Here is a 21,067-nt window from a genome sequence, read left to right on the forward strand (position 1 = left end):
AGTCGAGAAAATTTGGACTCTATCATGATGTCTTGCATAATATTACACAATATGATAGTGGAGGATGAGCGAGATGAGTATATTGATGGAGAGTCTGATGATGACCAAGAAGATCCAAATAGGTAAAGAAGGGCTCGTGCAAAATATATATGATAGGCCTAATTTGCCTTTCAATCCAAGAACTGGTAGTATCTCTATAAATAAGTACATGATACGCTATAAAATGATATGTTCTCGTGCCACAAATAAGTACCTACAACAGGATCTTGTTACACATCTTTGGCCAAAAATAGCTTGGAGTATGCGTTTAAGTTTTATGTTATATAATTTTTATGCTGGTTAATATTATTTAATGTTGTTTCATATTGTTTAATGTTGTTTCATGTTACTTAATTTAATTTATGTTGTATAATGGCTTAGGATGTTATAGGAAAAAAAAATAGAATTTAAAAAATATATGAAACAAATTTTGTAAAATAAAAGTTATAGGAAAAAAAATAGAATTTAAAAAAAATATAAAACAAATTTTGTACAATAGAAAGATATAGAAAAAAATAGAAGTTATAGGATAAAAATTGTGTAAAAATAAAATTAAAAAAATTGTAAAAAAAAAAATAATAATAAATAACGGCTAGCTGACGTTAACTAGCCGTTGCATTTGAAATTTGGCCTAGAAATATATTTATATTCTTGTCGGTTATATCCGACAGGAATGCTAGAATTTTTGGCCTAGCCTAGGGCTGGTTAGTTGGTTGGATTGGGCTAGCCGGTTGGCCTTTTGACCCTTTCAGATTCCGTAAGGCCCACGAGCCCTATGACCTAGCCCTCGGTTGGAGACGATTTTCAGGCTATTTTCGGGTTTCTGGACCCTTCGGTTGGAGATGGCCTTATGGAAGATCTTGCTTTGAGATATCCTATGATGATAGGCTACACTTACAAATACTTTCATGCTTGTGGAAGATCTTTGGCTTGGCCTGTCCTTCGAGAAGATGTGTTATTGGAGACAACAGTTGGATGTAGTTTAGGCATTTGTAATTTTTTTTTCTTCATGGATCGAGATTGAATTAATCGAATGAAAATCTATAATTAGGCAAACACAAAGATCAATGAGTCTAGAAGAAAAAATGATGAATGTCAAAATTACTATCCAATTAGATTAAATCCTCATGTCGAACTCCTCCATTTACAGCAAGAGGTTTTTCAAACCAAGAACAATATATAGTCTCTTGCAACTTTTCATCGTCTTATTGGAGCTCAGAACCTCTCCCAAAATTTCACTTAGCATATCTGGTCGATTCGATGAAGATCTAGTCTTCATAATACACTTTTGTATTTTGGTACTTGTGTGTTTTGGATGAGAGGTGGATCTTCATCTGATCTTGAAGATGGAGACGATAAGTCGTTGTTTCACTAGATGCGAATGAGGATAGCCTCCAATGTGTAAAAGCATGCCAAACAGATGTGCGGTAACTTGCATGTTAAGATACAAAATAGGGAGTTTTAATGATAAGTCTACGGACTGTTCATTTTAACGACAAATCATATTTTTATATTAAAAAGTTGAACCTGGTACTATTCACTTTACCATTTATTTTGTTCTTGTCGTTAAAACTCAAAGTTTTCAAACCCTTTTCATTAGTTTTCCTTACAAAATATACTATCTACATCTTCATCTCGTTGCATGGAAAATTCAAGCGATTTCAAGTTAAGATGCAAACTTCAAATTTGCATATTTTTTGTTAGCTTAATTGTATTTAATTTTATCTGTTTGAGATTCTTTGTCAACCATAACGATCGTTCAACTACAACTGTCAATTTAATGTCATCCTAAACCCTATCTTGTGGTTTGTCTTGTCATTATTTGTTGATTAGATGCCATTGCGATGAAGGAACTTATTTTAATATAGAACGACATTGACAAAACCATTATTCCAGACACCAATATGACCCATAATTTCTACAACATGTTTAAAGGAATTTTGTTTTTCTTCACGATTAAGTTTTGTGTGTCATCCTTTTGTTCATCATCTTATCATTATTTATGATTACGTATAGTAAATTTGATGTGTTGATGTTATCCACATTCTTAGTTTATTTTGGAACTTAGGTAACGATTTTTGTGGTCCAATATCATAGTACATAGAGTATTTAGTTTCTACTCATGCATTCCGGTTTCAAAACTAGTAACTTTTCTAAATATTTGTAATAGTTTCAAACTGTTCCCTTTCCCTTTAATATAGTAATTTTATTTAAAAAAAAAAACTTGGGTAACACTATTTTTGCTCTCTCATTCTATGAATAATGTTAGGAACACCGCATATTTTTACCACATTAATGTATTGTATGTGACAAGTGCTATATACAACCAATTAGTAAAAAAGATATATACAACCAACATTTAATGATATTAATTCATTAATTGATGTGACATGTGAACATCATTTATCATATCAAATAGTATATCAATATAATACAAAAATGTAGTCTTCTTAACATTTTATACTTATTTACTTTCTTTTTTAGAAGATTCATGCTCTCTCATTCTCTAATTCTATTTTTATGTTTATATCAATCAACACTTTTTTGTCATTGATGAGTTATTGGAGGATAAAGATTTATTTTCTTTGTCGATATATTGGGGATAATGATGGAGCCACTACTCGAAAATCCTAACTTTGTTGTGAGTAGAAAATAAACACCTCCCTCATCACATTGAGGCGTGAGTGAAAAAAACTTTAAGGAATTTTGGTTGTCGATATTCATCACACTATATGGTGCTATTAATACATATTTAATAAAAGGAATAAACGAGGGAGTGAGATTCTCTCCCATTCCATCCCCTCCTATTTAAACGGTTGTGATTATGCTAATCTACATCTTGTTTTGAATTTTTTATGTGGAGAATAAGAAAAAAAAAAGTGTGAGAGGAGGGGATGGAGGGGAATGGTAATAGGAGAGGAGATAATCCTACTCCATAAACGTGGGACATAATTGATATTTCATGAACCTAATAATATATAGTACTAATGAATCAATACACTTGTTATAATTAACACGATTATATTAATAACATTATATAGTAATGTAACGTTGCACAGAAACTTTATCCCGACTTTGTGGCATCAAGAACAAACGTGTGAAACATGCAAGGATAAAGATTGATGGAGGGTTGAAAATATAGTGGTGATCAATAAAACACAAAAGTCGTGTAAATATATGCATTGAATCCATAAATGATTGAATAATTAAACAAAGGACATGGAGAAATCAATCGAAATCGGACCATATAATACCATACATAATAATGCTTGAAAAGCAAGTTAAACAAACGTATTTTGTGTGAAATTTGGTCCAATAGCTGTTGGATGAGTGACTAAAATTGATGTGTGAGTGATGGAAAACCGATAGCTAGCTGTAAATGATGTGCTCAGCAAAGCCCCTACAAAATACTAGCAAGGACGAGATGGTAGTCGGTATGGACTAAATTCAAGGGTTATATTACAAGTCAAACACCTAAACTATGACGTTAAATTACAAGACAAGCAAAGCATGACTACTGATTCATGAAGAGCGATAGTATGAGGACATTTGGGTAGGTCCAGGAACGAGCCAAAAGTTTTGTTCATTGCGGCATCCTTAAACAATAAAGTAACAAAAAATAAATCTAAAGAATATGAATAACAAGTCTGACTACTCGTTAATTTAAACTACCAAAGACAACTCACTATATTATCAAATACGGTTGTCGCTGTATGTAACCATGTTATCATTGATACCCCTCTTCCATCTAATGTCACAATCATTAAATAATTTTTTTTAGGTCTTTGTATGTTGGGTAGTCAATAAACCTGGGTGGGGTGTTGTCAATTTAACAAGATTATGTTATTTCATATAAGTGGTTATTAACGGGGTATGTTACTTAGACATGTAGTACATATTTGTTTTTTCTATACAGAAAATGAGTGGGGACATCTGTCCGTTGCGCCTATAATAACGTCTATGGATAGATGTAAGGTTTTCTTTAATAATAATTACCGAACAAATTTTCAATTTTCAATTTTCTGAAAAGCATAAATGAAACTAAAATCTGAAAAAAAAAATTATCAGACGAACTCTTAACTTGTTGATTGTTATTATCAAGTATAACACATTTTAAGATTTACTCGTCTCTGGTTACACATGAATACTCATTTTTTAGAGCCATTGCTTATCATAATCAAGAACAACAAACCTATTACGGATCTAAATTGATATTCCACATCAATCTTGTCTCTAGATGCAAATATGTCTTCCCATTTACGTTTGTTATTGGATGCATTTAAAAATTAAAATCATGCATAACTAGTGCGGTTGGCTACAGATTGCCCAAATGTGGTATACAATTTCGAGTCTTGGGCCCCATGGTTTTTATAACAACACCCCTGTGCCATGAAGTCCTATAGTCCATAGGCGAAATCGCTCCCCACCGGATTTGGATCCTCTCCGGAGCAGAGGGTCCAAATCCTGCTGACCAAACAACACGGACCATTGGATCAAAATCCAACGGCTATAATTATTATAACTTTTAGAGGATTCCCTGTGTGTAGCTGTTGGATTTTGATCTAACGGTCTGTGTTGCTTGGTCAGCAAGATTCAGAACCTCTGCTCAGGAGAGGATCCAAATCCCTCCCCACCCACCCCTCCCGCAAGCTTAGGAATCCCGCAACACCCATCTTACCGCACCCACCTTTGTGTCTTTCCTCCATGCTGCGTCATAATTTAGCTTCAATTCACCAAAGATGGGTTTCTGCCATCGATAATCTCCCCCCCCCCCCCCCCAATCCGTACCCCCTGCAATTCCGATGCTCCTTTCCCTCCAATACCGAATCCACCATAGCATCCCTAAACTCCTCAACTTGCTTCTTCCAAAGCTCAACATCAACATGAGGTAGGATTCTGGTTCTTTTAAAAACAGCCTCATTCCTATACTTCCAAATACACCAGAAGCCAAATACCACCTATTGCAAAATCCAATCCGCATCTTCCACCTTCTCTGTACGCTCCACTATCCTCTGCCATCCTTCTAGAAAATCCTACACCCCCATAGCCACCATATCTATATGCACTGACATTCCAAACCAAAACACATGATTGAATTCACACCCAAAGAAAATGTGAACCTCTGTTTCATCAAGCCCACCACAGAGTTCACACTTATTCATAACTCTAATCCACCGTCGCTCCAAATTATGCCTCACACATAAAAAAACCGAAGTTAATTCGGTACTGCTAGATTCCATATTCTCTTCCACACCCTTCCTAACGAACCACTTGAACTCGACATGCAACCCCCCATTTGCGACCAAACTCTCTATTGTTCTACCGCTACATAATATCTCGACCCCACCGAATACTTCCCATTCTTTGTGTAGTTCCAATTTCTTTTATCATTGCACCCACTTCTACTAATCGGAATAGTTTGAATCAACTCCAAATCCTCCGGTTCCACCAATGCCATTATCACCTCCATTTTCCACCCTTGCCTATCGGAGGCAATTAAATCACATACCTTTAAATTAGTAGCTCCATTCCGCATCGCCGGTTTGGACGAATTAGGCTTAGGAAGCCATGGATCACTAGCCATCCTAATCGATTCACCATTGCCCACCCGCCACCGAAGACCTCGGTTTAGTACTTGCCTCCCCAATAAAATACCTTTTCGCCCCCACAACAATTTATTTTGTTTGTTCGCCTCCATGAAGGAACAACAAACAACAACAACAAAGCATTTTCCCACTAAGTGGGGTCGGCTATATGAATCCTAGAACGCCATTGCGCTCGGTTTTGTGTCATGTCCTCCGTTAGATCCAAGTACTCTAAGTCTTTTCTTAGAGTCTCTTCCAAAGTTTTCCTAGGTCTTCCTCTACCCCTTCGGCCCTGAACCTCTGTCCCGTAGTCACATCTTCGAACCGGAGCGTCAGTAGGCCTTCTTTGCACATGTCCAAATCACCGGAACCGATTTTCTCTCATCTTTCCTTCAATTTCGACTACTCCTACTTTACCTCGGATATCCTCATTCCCAATCTTATCCTTTCTCGTGTGCCCACACATCCCACGAAGCATCCTCATCTTCGCCACACCCATTTTGTGTACGTGTTGATGCTTCACCGCTCAACATTCTGTGCCATACAACATCGCTGGCCTTATTGCCGTCCTATAAAATTTTCCCTTGAGCTTCAGTGGCCTACGACGGTCACACAACACGCCGGATGCACTCTTACACTTCATCCATCCAGCTTGTATTCTATGGTTGAGATCTCCATCTAATTCTCCGTTCTCTTGCACGATAGATCCTAGGTAGCGAAAACAGTCGCTTTTTGTGATCTTCGCTAGATTGCTCCGGTCATTAGTGTGGATAAGTATATAAATGGATAGAGACAGGAAAGCAAACACAAGATGTACGTGGTTCACCCAGATTGGCTACGTCCACGGAATAGAGGAGTTCTCATTAATTGTGAAAGGTTTACACAAGTACATAGGTTCAAGCTCTCCTTTAGTGAGTACAAGTGAATGATTTAGTACAAATGACATTAGGAAATATTGTGGGAGAATGATCTCGTAATCACGAAACTTCTAAGTATCGGAGTGCGGTATCGTCTTGACTTGCCTTATCTGTCTCACAGGTAGATGTGGCATCTTCTCTGGAAGTACTCTTCCTCCATCCAGGGATGGTATCTTTAACTGGTGGAGATGCACAAGGTAATGTATCAATTTCACTTGAAGCTTACTTGTAGTTTCAGGCTTGGTCAAGCGCGATACAAACCATGTAGTAGGAGTCCCCCAAGTCGCCGAGCTAGATGATCTGCTGAAAGAGGTGACAGACAAGGTAAGCAATCAGAGCTCTGGCTGATTGTTCACATTTTCCCTATCTTGCAGGCAGCATGAAGGATAAAGAAAAGAAAATGAGAAGAGATGATATGGGATACTTTTGCTTTTGAAGAATTAACTTTCCACAGGCTTATTCTTGAACTGAGCTGGAGGGTTTTCTGGTTTCCTCCAGAGTATAAGGCCGACTGAAGAATTTGAGGGTCAAAACAAGTCCATCAAATCTAGAGTACGTTCGACCGTGCTGATATGGGATACTTTTGCTTTGACAGAGTAATGGATGTATCGGCACGTGTGCTGTTTCACTTGTCTCCATATGCTTCCTTGTATCCTTCTCCCTTGCCCAATCTGTTCCTCAGGCAGATGCGGTATCTTTCCTGGAAGCATAAGATGTTGAAGATGAGTACTCGAGAGCAATGGCAGGTAAGTAATCAGGTAAGGGGTTCCAGGCAGTCAGTTCCTGGCTGGAAGCTTGATTCCAAGTGCTGACTGATTGCTCTCTTTCTCCTTGTCTTGCAGATAAGAACAAGGCCAAAGGAAAAGACAGGGAAAAAGCATGATATGGGATACTCTTGCTTTTAACCCTGATGATATGAGATATTCTTGCTCTAGTATAGCTTGTTTGCAGAGATATTATCGGGGGGAAAGAAAGCTGAATATTTCGAAAGGCTTCGTTGAGAGTGCCCTCTCAGATATGAGAAAGGGTTGAGCATTTTTGCAGGTCTGCCTGTCCGTTGGGGATGGAGGTCGACATATATAGGAGTCTCCTTAACAACAAGTAGTAATGCTATTCCTTTACCCTACTTGGTCATAGCACGGTAGTGGGAGCTGCCAGCTTCACATGTTTTAACTCTGTCAGAGCACTTTGAAAAAATGGTCTGTGGTATCTGGAAAGGTGATGTTGCGTGTGAAGATTACAGACAACTTTATCCAAGGAGATCCGGCTCTTGAAGTTGGGAAAGTGTTGCCTCTTCGGTTTTCGAACAAGCAATCCTATCGGGGATCTGGCTCTCGAGATTCGAAGAATGATGCCTCTTCCATTTTTGAGAAAGCAATCATGCTGGGGGTCTCGAGATTCGGAGGGCGGTGCCTCTTCGATTTTGGAGCAAGCAAACTTGTGGGAAGTGTTTTCTCGAATGTGAGTAAAGGTTGGGCATGTTTGCTAGTCTACCTTGCCACGAAGCACAGAGGTTGACACATAGGGACTTTCCAATTATCCAGCAATGGTACTGTTCCTTTACCCTCTCTTCGATTTTTGAGAAAGTAGTCATGTTGGGAGTCTGGCTCTCGAGATTCGGAGGACGGTGCCTCTTCGATTTTGGAGCAAGCAATCTTGTTGGGAGTGTTTTCTCGAATGTGAGTAAAGGTTGGGCATGTTTGCTAGTCTACCTTGCCACGAAGCACAGAGGTTGACACACAGGGACTTTCCAATTATCCAGCAGTGGTACTGTTCCTTTACCCTTGTGGGTAATAATATGGTAGCTAGACCTTCAAAATTTATGTGTCTAAACTTTGTTAGTGCTGTTTCTTTGCTATTCTTTTACCCTTCTTGGTTAAAGCGATGTAGTGAGAGCTGCAAGCTTCACGTGCTCAACTTTGGCAGAGAACTTTGGCAAAGTTATCTGTGGTACCCATGAGCTACTGTTGCGTGTGGGGAGTGGGTGATTGAACAGTAAGACTCATGCGCTTTCTACTTCACCAGAAGTCTTCGACAGAATGCCCATAATTTTCGCAAAGCTGAGTGTGCGTGTGACAGGTGCTGACAAGGCTGGAAAAGTAGGTGTCTCTTCGATTTCTGAGATCGGCCCTCGTGGTCTCTGAGCAGCCCAGCTTTTGAGAAAGCAAGCGCCTCTTCGATTTCTGAGATCGGCCTTCGTGGTCTTTGAGCAACCCAGCTTTTGAGAAAGCAAAGGCCTCTTCGATTTCTGAGATCGACCCTCGTGGAATCTGAGCAGCCTAGCTTTTGAGAAAGCAAACGCCTCTTCGATTTCTGAGCAGGTGCCTCTTCGATTTTTGAAGCTCTGTCGAGTGCAGATTTTTATAGGGGCTGACATTAAGTTCCAAAGCACACTTGAATCTCCACCAGTAGAAGCTCCATTCTTGCACTTCTAAGATCTTGATTTGTCCGACCTCTTCTCTCTTCAACACCTTTGAAAATGTCTGGCCCCTCCGACCGTCGTTTTGACTTGAACCTTGTTGAAGAGGCAGCTCCGCCTTCTCCAGACAACATATGGCGCCCATCCTTCATCTCCCCTACTGGTCCTCTTACCGTTGGGGATTCCGTGATGAAGAATGATATGACCGCTGCGGTGGTGGCCAGGAACCTTCTCACTCCCAAAGATAACAGACTACTTTCCAAACGGTCTGATGAGTTAGCTATTAAGGATTCTCTGGCTCTCAGTGTTCAGTGCGCAGGTTCTGTGTCTAATATGGCCCAACGCCTATTTGCTCGAACCCGCCAAGTTGAATCATTGGCGGCTGAAGTGATGAATCTCAAACAGGAGATTAGAGGGCTCAAGTATGAGAATAAACAGTTGCACCGGCTCGCACACGACTATGCTACAAACATGAAGAGGAAGCTTGACCAGATGAAGGAATCTGATGGTCAGGTTTTACTTGATCATCAGAGATTTGTGGGTTTATTCCAAAGGCATTTATTGCCTTCGTCTTCTGGGGCTGTACAAATGATCAACCTCTAATGCCTCATCCTTCTAGGGTTCTGTCCAGTACTGAGGCTCCGAATGATCCCCCTCCGGTGCCTTCTCTTTCTGGGGCTCTACCGACTGCTGAGACTTCTCCTAAGCAACCTTTGTGAAGGCTCCCTCTTGTTTGTTTATTTTGACTTATGTATATGTACATATTTGTAGCTTATCGGGGATATCAATAAATAAGCTTTCCTTCAGTTCAACGTATTGTGTTAATTACACCAAAGCCTTCTTCGCTAAGTTCTTTGAATTTTCTTTTGTTGAAGCTTTGTGAGTGGAGCATGTAGGTTGAGGTAGTGTTCCCTTAATTTCCTGAGTGAGGAAAACTTCTCGGTTGGAGACTTGGAAAATCCAAGTCACTGAGTGGGATCGGCTATATGAATCTTAGAACGCCATTGTGCTCGGTCCTGTGTCATGTCCTTCGTTAGATCCAAGTACTCTAAGTCTTTTCTTAGAGTCTCTTCCAAAGTTTTCCTAGGTCTTCCTCTACCCCTTTGGCCCTGAACCTCTGTCCCATAGTCGCATCTTCTAATCGGAGCGTCAGTAGGCCTTCTTTGCACATGTCCAAACCACCGTAACCGATTTTCTCTCATCTTTCCTTCAATTTCGGCTACTCCTACTTTACCTCGGATATCCTCATTCCTAATCTTATCCTTTCTCACGTGCCCACACATCCAACGAAGCATCCTCATCTCCGCTACACCCATTTTGTGTACGTGTTGATGCTTCACCGCCCAACATTCTGTGCCATACAGCATTGCCGGCCTTATTACCGTCCTATAAAATTTTCCCTTGAGCTTCAGTGGCATACGGCGGTCACACAACACGCTGGATGCACTCTTCCACTTCATCCATCCAGCTTGTATTCTATGGTTGAGATCTCCATCTAATTCTCCGTTCTTTTGCAAGATAGATCCTAGGTAACGAAAACGGTCGCTCTTTGGTATTTCTTGATCTCCGATCCTCACCCCTAACTCGTTTTGGCCTCCATTTGCACTGAACTTGCACTCCATATATTCTGTCTTTGATCGGCTTAGGCGAAGATCTTTAGATTCCAACACTTCTCTCCAAAGGTTAAGCTTTGCATTTACCCCTTCCTGAGTTTCATCTATCAACACTATATCGTCTGCGAAAAGCATACACCAAGGAATATCATCTTGAATATGTCCTGTTAACTCATCCATTACCAACGTAAAAAGGTAAGGACTTAAGGATGAGCCTTGATGTAATCCTACAGTTATGGGAAAGCTTTCAGTTTGTCCTTCATGAGTTCTTACGGCAGTCTTTGCTCCTTCATACATATCCTTTATAGCTTGGATATATGCTACTCGTACTCCTTTCTTCTCTAAAATCCTCCAAAGAATGTCTCTTGGGACCCTATCATACGCTTTCTCCAAATCTATAAAGACCATGTGTAAATCCTTTTTCCCATCTCTATATCTTTCCATCAATCTTCGTAAGAGATAGATTGCCTCCATGGTTGAGCGCCCTGGCATGAACCCGAATTGGTTGTCCGAAATCCGTGTCTCTTGCCTCAATCTATGCTCAATGACTCTCTCCCAGAGCTTCATTGTATGACTCATTAGCTTAATACCCCTATAGTTCATGCAATTTTGTACGTCGCCCTTATTCTTGTAGATAGGCACCAAAGTGCTCGTTCGCCACTCATTTGGCATCTTCTTCGTTTTCAAAATCCTATTGAAAAGGTCAGTGAGCCATGTTATACCTGTCTCTCCCAAAACTTTCCACACTTCGATTGGTATATCGTCTGGGCCTATTGCTTTTCTATGCTTCATCTTCTTCAAAGCTACAACCACTTATTCCTTCCGGATTCGACGATAAAAAGAGTAGTTTCTACACTCTTCTGAGTTACTCAACTCCCCTAAAGAAGCACTCCTTTCATGTCATTCATTGAAAAGATTATGAAAATAACCTTTCTATCTGTCTTTAACCGCGTTCTCTGTAGCAAGAACCTTTCCATCATCATCCTTGATGCACCTCACTTGGTTTAGGTCCCTTGTCTTCTTTTCCCTTGCTCTAGCTAGTTTATAGATATCCAACTCTCCTTCTTTGGTATCTAGTCGTTTATACATATCGTCGTAAGCCTCTAACTTAGCTTCTCTCACAGCTTTCTTCGCCTCTTGCTTCGCTTTTCTATACCTTTCACCCTTTTCATCAGTCCTATCCTTGTATAAGGCTTTACAACATTCCTTCTTAGCCTTCACCTTTGTTTGTACCTCCTCATTCCACCACCAAGATTCCTTTTGGTGTGGGGCAAAGCCCTTGGACTCCCCTAATACCTCTTTTGCTACTTTTCGAATACAACTAGCCATGGAATCCCACATTTGGCTAGCTTCCCCCTCTCTATCCCACACACACTGGGTGATTACTTTCTCTTTGAAAATGGCTTGTTTTTCTTCTTTTAGATTCCACCATCTAGTCATTGGGCACTTCCAAGTCTTGTTCTTTTGTCTCACTCTTTTGATATGTACATCCATCACCAACAAGCGATGTTGATTAGTCACGCTCTCTCCTGGTATAACTTTGCAATCCTTACAAGTTATACGATCCCCTTTCCTCATTAGAAGAAAATCTATTTGTGTTTTTGACGACCCACTCTTGTAGGTGATCACATGTTCTTCTCTCTTCTTAAAGAAGGTGTTGGCTAAGAAGAGATCATATGCCATTGCAAAATCCAAGATAGCTTCCCCATCCTCATTTCTCTCCCCAAAACCATGGCCACCATGAAAACCTCCATAGTTGCCTGTCTCCCTGCCCACGTGTCCATTTAAATTTCCTCCTATAAATAACTTCTCCGTCTGAGCAATTCCTTGCACCAAGTCTCCAAGATCTTCCCAAAATTTCTCCTTCGAACTCGTATCCAACCCTACCTGAGGTGCGTACGCACTAATCACATTGATAAGTTCTTGTCCTATTACAATCTTGATTGCCATGATTCTATCTCCTGCCCTTTTGACATCTACAACATCTTGTGTTAAGGTCTTGTCCACGATGATGCCAACACCGTTTCTCGTTCTATTTGTGCCCGAATACCAAAGTTTAAACCCTGAGTTTTCTAGATCATTTGCCTTACTACCAACCCACTTAGTTTCTTGTAGGCACATAATATTTATCATTCTCCTCACCATAACTTCCACTACTTCCATAGATTTTCCCGTTAAGGTTCCTATATTCCACGTTCCTAAACGCATTTTGCTCTCTTGAACTCTACCCTTATGTCCTAGCTTCTTCACCCTCCCCCGTCTAATAGGATCAAAGTACTTCTTTTGTGTGTCCCGTGTAAAGTTGATAGGAGCATATGCTCCCAAACAACTTTGAGTGGAGTCGTTCGAAAAGAAGTTTCTATGGCCCCCTTGCTCATTTAACACTGCATCCGGGTGCCGATGAAGATACAGCGATCCTTGCTCACTTATCATTATGCTCGGGCCACATAGCGCGCCACTTACGGGTGACGCCCTAGCTTTAGCGCGATTTTGTTCTGGATTCATTTTCATAAGGATTCGACGTGATCATGGAATGCCGGCTGTCGACTACCTAACGCCCTCCCCCTCCTCCTTTATCCGGGCTTGGGACCGGCAATGTAAGATAAACTTACATAGGCGGAGTTGCCTCCATGAAGGAAGAATTGGGAAAATGTTTATCCCTAAGCACCATACCAAGCATAGACTCTAGATTATTTAACACCCTACAACTAATTTTGACCAATATTGCCAAATTAAATCCAATGAGATCTCGGAAACCCAATCAACCAAGCTTCTTGCCCATGTCATCTTATCCCACAGTACCCAGTGACACCTTTTATTCTTAGACTGTCATTTCCACCAAATATGAGGAATAACTTGTTCCATTTATTTACAAGTACCCAATGGCAATTTAAAGCACGACATAGCATGATTCGGCATTGCTATTGCAACTGATTTAATCAAGATTTCCTTCCCAGCCGGAGAAAGAAATTGCTCCGCCCAACCATCAATACGACTTTCAATACCTTGATGCACCGCTTCAAACACTGCCTTCTTCGAGTGCCCAAAATCTGCCTGTATTCCCAAGTATTTGCTGAATCCATCACGAGCTTGAATGTTCATTTTCATAACAATACGCTTTTTTTGCTTCTTCGAACAACCTTTCCCAAAGAAAATAACGCGTTTCTCCAAATTAATAATTTGACCAGAAAACATACCATAATCCTCCAAAATTTGAATCATACTTCCAGCCTCCGTCTCATCCACTTTACAGAACACCACCCAAATCATCTGTAAAAAAAAAAAGATGAGTGATTGGCACAACATTCGGCGCCACCCGCACCCCACTAATTAGACCATTCATCTCATGTTGTCGAATATATGCCGAAAGAGCTTCCGCACATAGGAGGAATAAAATGGGGACATTAGATTCCCTTGCCTCAATCCCCCTTCCGGTCGAAAATATCCTGATGGTACACCATTCACCATAACACTATATGATACCGTAGAAATGTATTCTCGAATCCAATCTTAAAATTTGGAATGAAACCCCAAATTGATCATAACCTGGATCAAGAAGCCCCATTCCACCTTATCATACGGTTTCGCCGTATCCAACTTGATCACCATTCTACAATCCTCCCCGTCCACCCCTTGATTTAAAGAATGCCAGATTTCATGTACTACCAAGATATTATCATGAATATGCCGTCCCGGTACAAAAGGCGACTGATTTATACTAACAGCCCGATCCATCACTTTTTTTTAATCTCCTTATGAAAACCTTGGCAATGATTTTGTATACAACATTACATAAGGAAATTTGCCTCAATTCCGTCATCCGCCATGGAGCTTTCACATTTGGAATTAACACTCAATGTGTATGATTAGTCTTTTATAATAACCACCTTCCAATGATCCTGAAAAAACCCTGCCGAGAAACATCTGACTGAAATAATGTCATAAAATAGTTAGCATCAATGTCCTGCATGCATACCGGATCCTTCTGCCATACTCTGTTATTATCTTCTAGCCCCTGTATCCGATTACTCATTCTTCGTTGTACCGTTTGGGCATGAAAAAATTTAGTATTTTTATCCCCATCTCGGAGCCAAGTATTCCTTAATCTCACCTTCCAATATTGTTCTTCCTCCTTAAAAGCCATTGCCAGCTCCTTTTCCTTTGCCTTAATCTCTCATTACCGAACACACAAGTCCACCATCCCCTTTCAGATCTTTTCCCTCAATTCTTTTATACACCTTTTGGAATTTGGGTTCGTCAACGTCTTCCACAAACCAATTCAGTATCGAGTCCCTTCAATTTCTCACAGACTTTAAATGCTAAAAACCCATCCACTGGTTCCCGCCATGCTTCCGTAATGATATTATGGCACTCCGGTTTCTTCCCCCACCTAGAATGATAGGTAAAACGATGTGGCCCTTTTTAACTGGTTCTTGTAAGAGCAACCATATAAGCTCTATAATAAACTAGCCAAGAACATAAGATTTAACCAACTAAATCACAATCATAACTCCAAATATATTCTGTATATGCAAATACTGAAGTAATATCTGCAACACATACCTGCAAACTATTTGCCGAAGTCTTTCCCGTGTGTTCTATCACAATAGTCCTTCATAGTTTGTTGTATGATCTCCCTATCCCACACATGGTGAAGATTGGATTTGTGTCTATACCAACGCAAGGCTATTGAGTTTCCTACCTCATCTGATAGAACCCGACATGCTTGGCTGATGAATATCTCCCACAGCAACACACATGTTCTTCACGGCATTGATCACAGGAAAGAAAGTGCTAGACACCATATCATAACTATGTTCAACAAATTAGGATTAAGAGCCATTAGAGAAATCTACACACAACCTTCTCATCTCTGCAAAACTCAATGCTCTCCAAGTTATAGGTAATTGGAACAATAAGAGCGTATTTTGTGAGAGCAGGGGCTTGTGGTTTTATACTACAAGACCTGGATTGCCCTATAACAATCCCACAAGAAATACAAGACTGCATTCCTTATATCAATACGAGTCCTATAAACGAGCAAACACAAGAGTCCTCAATATACCAATATGATTGGATTAACTCTTGTCAACAAGATTTAGACTTCTTTATAATATCAATTATCCCAAGACTTGCAAGAATCATACTCATACTCTTACAGTTCTATCTGAGGAAATAATTAGCATAGAGTGGTCTGAACCTTCAAACACCACATGACTAATCTTCGCATGAGAAAATATGTCCATCCATCCCGAAGTCGCCACACCTCTATCAAGCCGTTGTTGAATCAACCCATCATTATGTTTGTTTCTCCATGTAAAAGGGTAGCCCTCAAAACCCAAGTCAAGAGGCTAATTTCTTGCCAGGAAGTCTCAAAAATCCCTCTTGCTCGCCATAAAACGATAATTACCTCATTCATTCTCTTCGTCATCCATAATATCATTAAAATCACCAACAATGCATGTCCCTTGTGAACTAGCAATTCCCTTACTAAGCTCATTCCATTGCCCTTTCCTCCGCATATCATCCTTACTTGCGTATACAGCTAGCATATTCCAATCTAAATGTATCGTATCACCACAACACCCAGTTCAATAAAGAAACTAGTCCAAACAATATTAGAAATAGCCACCTCATCTTTCCAAAAGACACACAGCCCCCCACCAATACCCTTTGGTTCCACTGGTTGCATAAAATCAATCATTAACACCTTAATTAAATACTTATACCGATTGCTTTTATTTTTTGTCTCAAGCAAGATCACTATGCTGGGGTTGTGAAGCCGCACCTGCTCTACCAATGCATCAATTGTCAAGGAACCTCCAATTTCTTGACAGTTCCAACATAAGGGTTTCATGACGACCGTGGAAACCCTTCACTGCTGGTTTTCTCCACCTTATAAAAAATAAGAGCCCTCTTATGCCAGACATTACTATCATATCCACCTAAAACCTCAACTTCCTCCACTACTTTCGCAATCTACCACTTCCATTGCCTGCTCTTCCTACTAATGGCAGCAATAATATGACCTAATTCAAAGGGGTTCGAATCTTGAGTTCCACTCTGAACAGCCCCCACCGTGTTCTCACCAGTCACTTTTCCATCTTGATGCACCCCGACGTTCATACTTCTCCACTGTTCCTCCATCAGTTGCCCTTCTTCCTCCATACCAACCGGAGCATTCAAGTCCACTTGTAAACCCTTCTGACTCCCTTCCTCATTCCCAACCCATTTCACCTCAGGTTCAACAAAATCAGTCAACTCAACATTCTCAACTCCCGGTGCAACGACACCTCCATGTCCAATAAAAACCGCATCAACAGCTCTTTCTCGTGCCCTCCTCTTCCGTAGTTCAACATTGAGCCATGGATGCTATCATACCTCCACTATCCTCCCCAATCTTCCTATCAAATTTGCTTTGTTTTAAAGGTGATGATGCCATATCCTCCCCCTGAGTTATTCTCCGCTCTTCTACTTTCTTGCCCACCATGACCACCCCCATCCCGCATTCCTATATCCCCCTACATCCTTTCACTGTTCCCTTCGCCATCTATCCGTGACTCCATTGATCTCCCACTTTCCTCTCCCATACTTAAACTTTTGGATCTTTTTACGGTGATCTAATCACATTGCCCCGCAAACCCTTTTGAGCCTCTAATCTTTCATACGGAAGTGAACCCTCTTGTCTCTGTGGTTCGTCTCCCACCCTCATTCCATTCATGTCACGCATTCCATGTACCTTGCACACCCTACTCACGCGTCTAAGCTTCCCACAATATAAACAATAATTAGGTACACCTTCGTATTTAAATTGAACCCATACTCGTCATTCATTTGGGAACGTAGCCATCATCCCTCACATCAATGGTTCCCATAGATTTAAATGAATACGTACCTCAAAAATCTGCCACTACATTCCTTATCTGTAAGTTAAAGCTTATCCCCCAAGTTCTACCCTAACTCCTCTATGATTCCTGCCGTATTCGGTTCTTTCATAAGGCCCAGCCACCCCTCGCATGCCACCATAGTACTACCTTCATGCTCGCGTAGGGTTTCGTGCGCTGATGGCCAGAAACCGACTCTCCGACTCTCCGACTTTCTCGGACTAACCCTCCTTTCGAGGACAGAATTTTTATATAATTCTAAATTATATGGTTGTCAATTGTCACTTTTTTTATTTACGTTTAAATTTTCATTTTTCATTTCATCCGGTTAATTTTCTTAGAATCCTAGCACGACCCAAATTTTTACAACTTGTGGGATTAAATGGGTTCCAGTGGTTTGGACATGTGCAAAGAAGGCCTACTGACGCTCCGGTTCGAAAATGTGACTACGGGACAGAGGTTCAGGGCCGAAGGGGTAGAGGAAGACCTAGGAAAACTTTGGAAGAGACCCTAAGAAAAGACTTGAGTACTTGGATCTAACGGAGGACATGACACAAAACCGAGTGCAATGACGTTCTAGGATTCATATAGCCGACCCCACTTAGTGGGAAAATGCTTTGTTGTTGTTGTTGTGGGATTAAATGGGTTGTGATTATATTCTCATATTGCGTTGATTTTGTTACAGTAGCTGTGTCTGAACCGGACGGTTTATCAGATGGACCGGGAATAGGGTTCGATGTGAACCGGATGCCTGGAGTGGTGGCCTCGGCTGAGGAGGCAGAAGATACGGCGGCGCCGCTATCATCTCCGAACAGCACGGTTTCATCGTTTCAGATGGATTTTGGAATGAGAAGTGGAGGAAGATCGAGTAAAAGAGATTTGGAGGTCGATGCCGACAGAGCGAGTGATGACGAGGAGAACGGGTCGACTCGGAAGAAACTCAGGCTCTCTAAAGATCAATCGGCTTTTCTTGAGGAGAGCTTCAAAGAGCACAGCACTCTCAACTCAATCCTGTAAGTCAAGGAAAAAAAAAAAAAAAGAATATTTAAGTTTTTTGTTCAGAACTTCAGAGAGTATACAATTCTCCTACTTTTGACTAATTTGTTCGTTGGTCCATTTTTTAATATTTGCAGAAGCGAAAACTTGCTCTTGCTAAACAGTTGAATCTTCGTCCTCGCCAAGTGGAAGTGTGGTTTCAGAATCGAAGAGCAAGGTATACTACTGTTTTATTTCTGTTTCTCTTTTATATAATTTTTTTTTCATTTCATACAATCACTTGTGATCACACCTTGAAATTAGAGTAAACCGAAATTTATATACTATCTCATAAATCACTATTTGGCACATCTCTCGTTCTGCAAATCCTTCTCTCTTTTTTTTTATTTATTTTTTTTTTTTTACTTCTAAATGAAATAAATCAAATAAAAATACAGACACTGAAAATTTTGGTTTTTACTTTGAAAAAAAAAAAACGAACAATTGACATTTTATTCCTATGTTTTAAATTAGTTGGCCTTCTTTAAATTACTAATTTTTGTTTGGAAAAATGATGAAACAATTATACAGGACCAAGCTGAAGCAGACAGAAGTAGATTGCGAGTACTTAAAGAGACGCTGTGAAACACTGACAGAAGAGAATAGGAGGTTACAAAAAGAACTGCAAGAATTAAGAGCTTTGAAGACCTCTCAGCCTTTCTACATGCAGCTGCCTGCCACCACACTCACCATGTGCCCCTCATGTGAGCGCGTGGTCACAACTGCCTCAGCCAACACCTCCACCACCACCACCACCAACAACAACCACATAAAGTCTGCTCAGAACAAGCAGCCAAGGTTAAATCCATTTGCTGCTCAGGTCCACATGCAGCAGTGTCAAGGTGCAGCTGCATGAGATGTCAACATAGAATCTGATATCCTGCGCTCTCCATTCCATTTGTATATATTTTGGCTTGGAGTTGGGTTTTATTTTGTCTTTTGTTCTCTTAATTATTTTTATTTATTTTTAGGTTTGGTTTTCCCAATCTTTGTCTCTGTGGTTTCTCCTTACAAGTCCTAGAAACCATAGACGGAAAGGTTGATATGATATATTTTTATTATTGATGAGGAAATTAGACACAATTTTGCTAGAAATGCCCTTTAAAATGGTTTTGTTGTTGGGTTTTTTGTGTTTTGAGAGGGAATTCAAACATAGTTACTTATATTTTGATGATCATTTTCCCACATATGCTACATTTATGACTGTAATGTTTGCCCATTGATCTTTTGCTAGAGATTTTGGGTAATGCTAGGGAGATTAAATTTGTAAACTAAATAATAAAAAAGTTGATGATTAAATTATTACTTAAATGTTGATAAATGTGTTCATTTCATATTTGTGACACATAATTTGGTTTGCAAATTTTGTTTACAAATTTAGTATCTCTAGCATTACTCAGAAATTTTTCAGTGTGTTCGGAACACAATGTGATACACTACATATTATTATATAAGTAGTTGGACATTTGAAAAATAAAACTTATCTCCACTAATACTTCTTTTGTTCTAAACAGACTGAAAAATTATTGATCTTTTGCATGAGATCTATAAATAAATACAAAATTCCTTTACCAGACAGTTTACTAGTATATTTATGGAAGATCTTGGTTTGAGATATCCTATGATGATAGACTACGCGTACAAATACTTTCATGTTAGTGGAAGATCTTTGGCTTGGCCTGTTCATCGGGAAGATGTGTTATTGGAGACAACAGTTGGATATAGTTTAGGTGTTTGTATATTTTTTTTCTTAGCAGATCAAGATTGAATGAATCAAATGAAAATTTATAATTAGGCAAACACAAAGATTAATGAGTCTAGAAGAAAAAATGATGAATGTCAAAATCACTATCCAATTTAGATTAAATCCTCATGTCGAACTCCTCCAATCAAAGCAGGAGGTTTTTCAAACCAAGAACAATAGTCTCATGCAACTTTTCATCATCTTTTTGGAGCTCAGAACCTTTCCCAAATTTTCACTTAGCATATCTGGTCGATTGGATGAAGATCTTTTGTATTTTGGTACTTGTGTGTTTTGGATGAGAGGTAGATCTTCATCTGATCTTGAAGATGGGAAAGATAAGTCGTTGTTTCACTGGTCGCAAATGAGAATAGTCTCCTATGTGTAAAAGCATGCCAAACAGATGTGCGGCAACTTGCATGTTAAGATACAAAATATACCATCTACATCTTCATCTCGTTGCATGGAAAATTCAAGCGATTTCAAGTTAAGATGCAAACTTCAAATTTGTATATTTTTTTATTATCTTAATTGTATTTAATTTTATCTGTTTGAGATTCTTTGTCTACCATAACGATCGTTCAACCACAACTAGTCAATTTAATGTCATCCTAAACCCTATCTTGTGGTTTGTCTTGTCATTATTTGTTGATTAGATGCCATTGCGATGAAGGAACTTATCTTAATATAGAACGACGTTGACAAAACCATTATTCCAGACACCAATATCACCCATAATTTCTACATCTTTAAAGGAGTTTTGTTTTTCTTCACGATTAAGTTTTGTGTCATCCTTTTGTTTATCATCTTATCATTATTATGATTACGTACAGT

The 21,067-nt window shown here is 39.7% G+C and overlaps 1 long non-coding RNA gene across 1 annotated transcript; it reads left to right on the forward strand.

The window, feature by feature from the left end:
• Positions 1-18,185: 18,185 nt before the first annotated feature.
• LOC103414973 (uncharacterized) lies at positions 18,186-19,587 on the forward strand. The gene is made up of 3 exons (XR_003768648.2): positions 18,186-18,470; positions 18,591-18,670; positions 19,024-19,587. It is a non-coding gene; the product is annotated as an uncharacterized lncRNA (long non-coding RNA).
• The last annotated feature ends 1,480 nt before the right edge of the window (positions 19,588-21,067 follow it).

The sequence above is a fragment of the Malus domestica genome, chromosome 14, assembly GCF_042453785.1.
Source record: "Malus domestica chromosome 14, GDT2T_hap1".
NCBI lineage: Eukaryota > Viridiplantae > Streptophyta > Magnoliopsida > Rosales > Rosaceae > Malus > Malus domestica.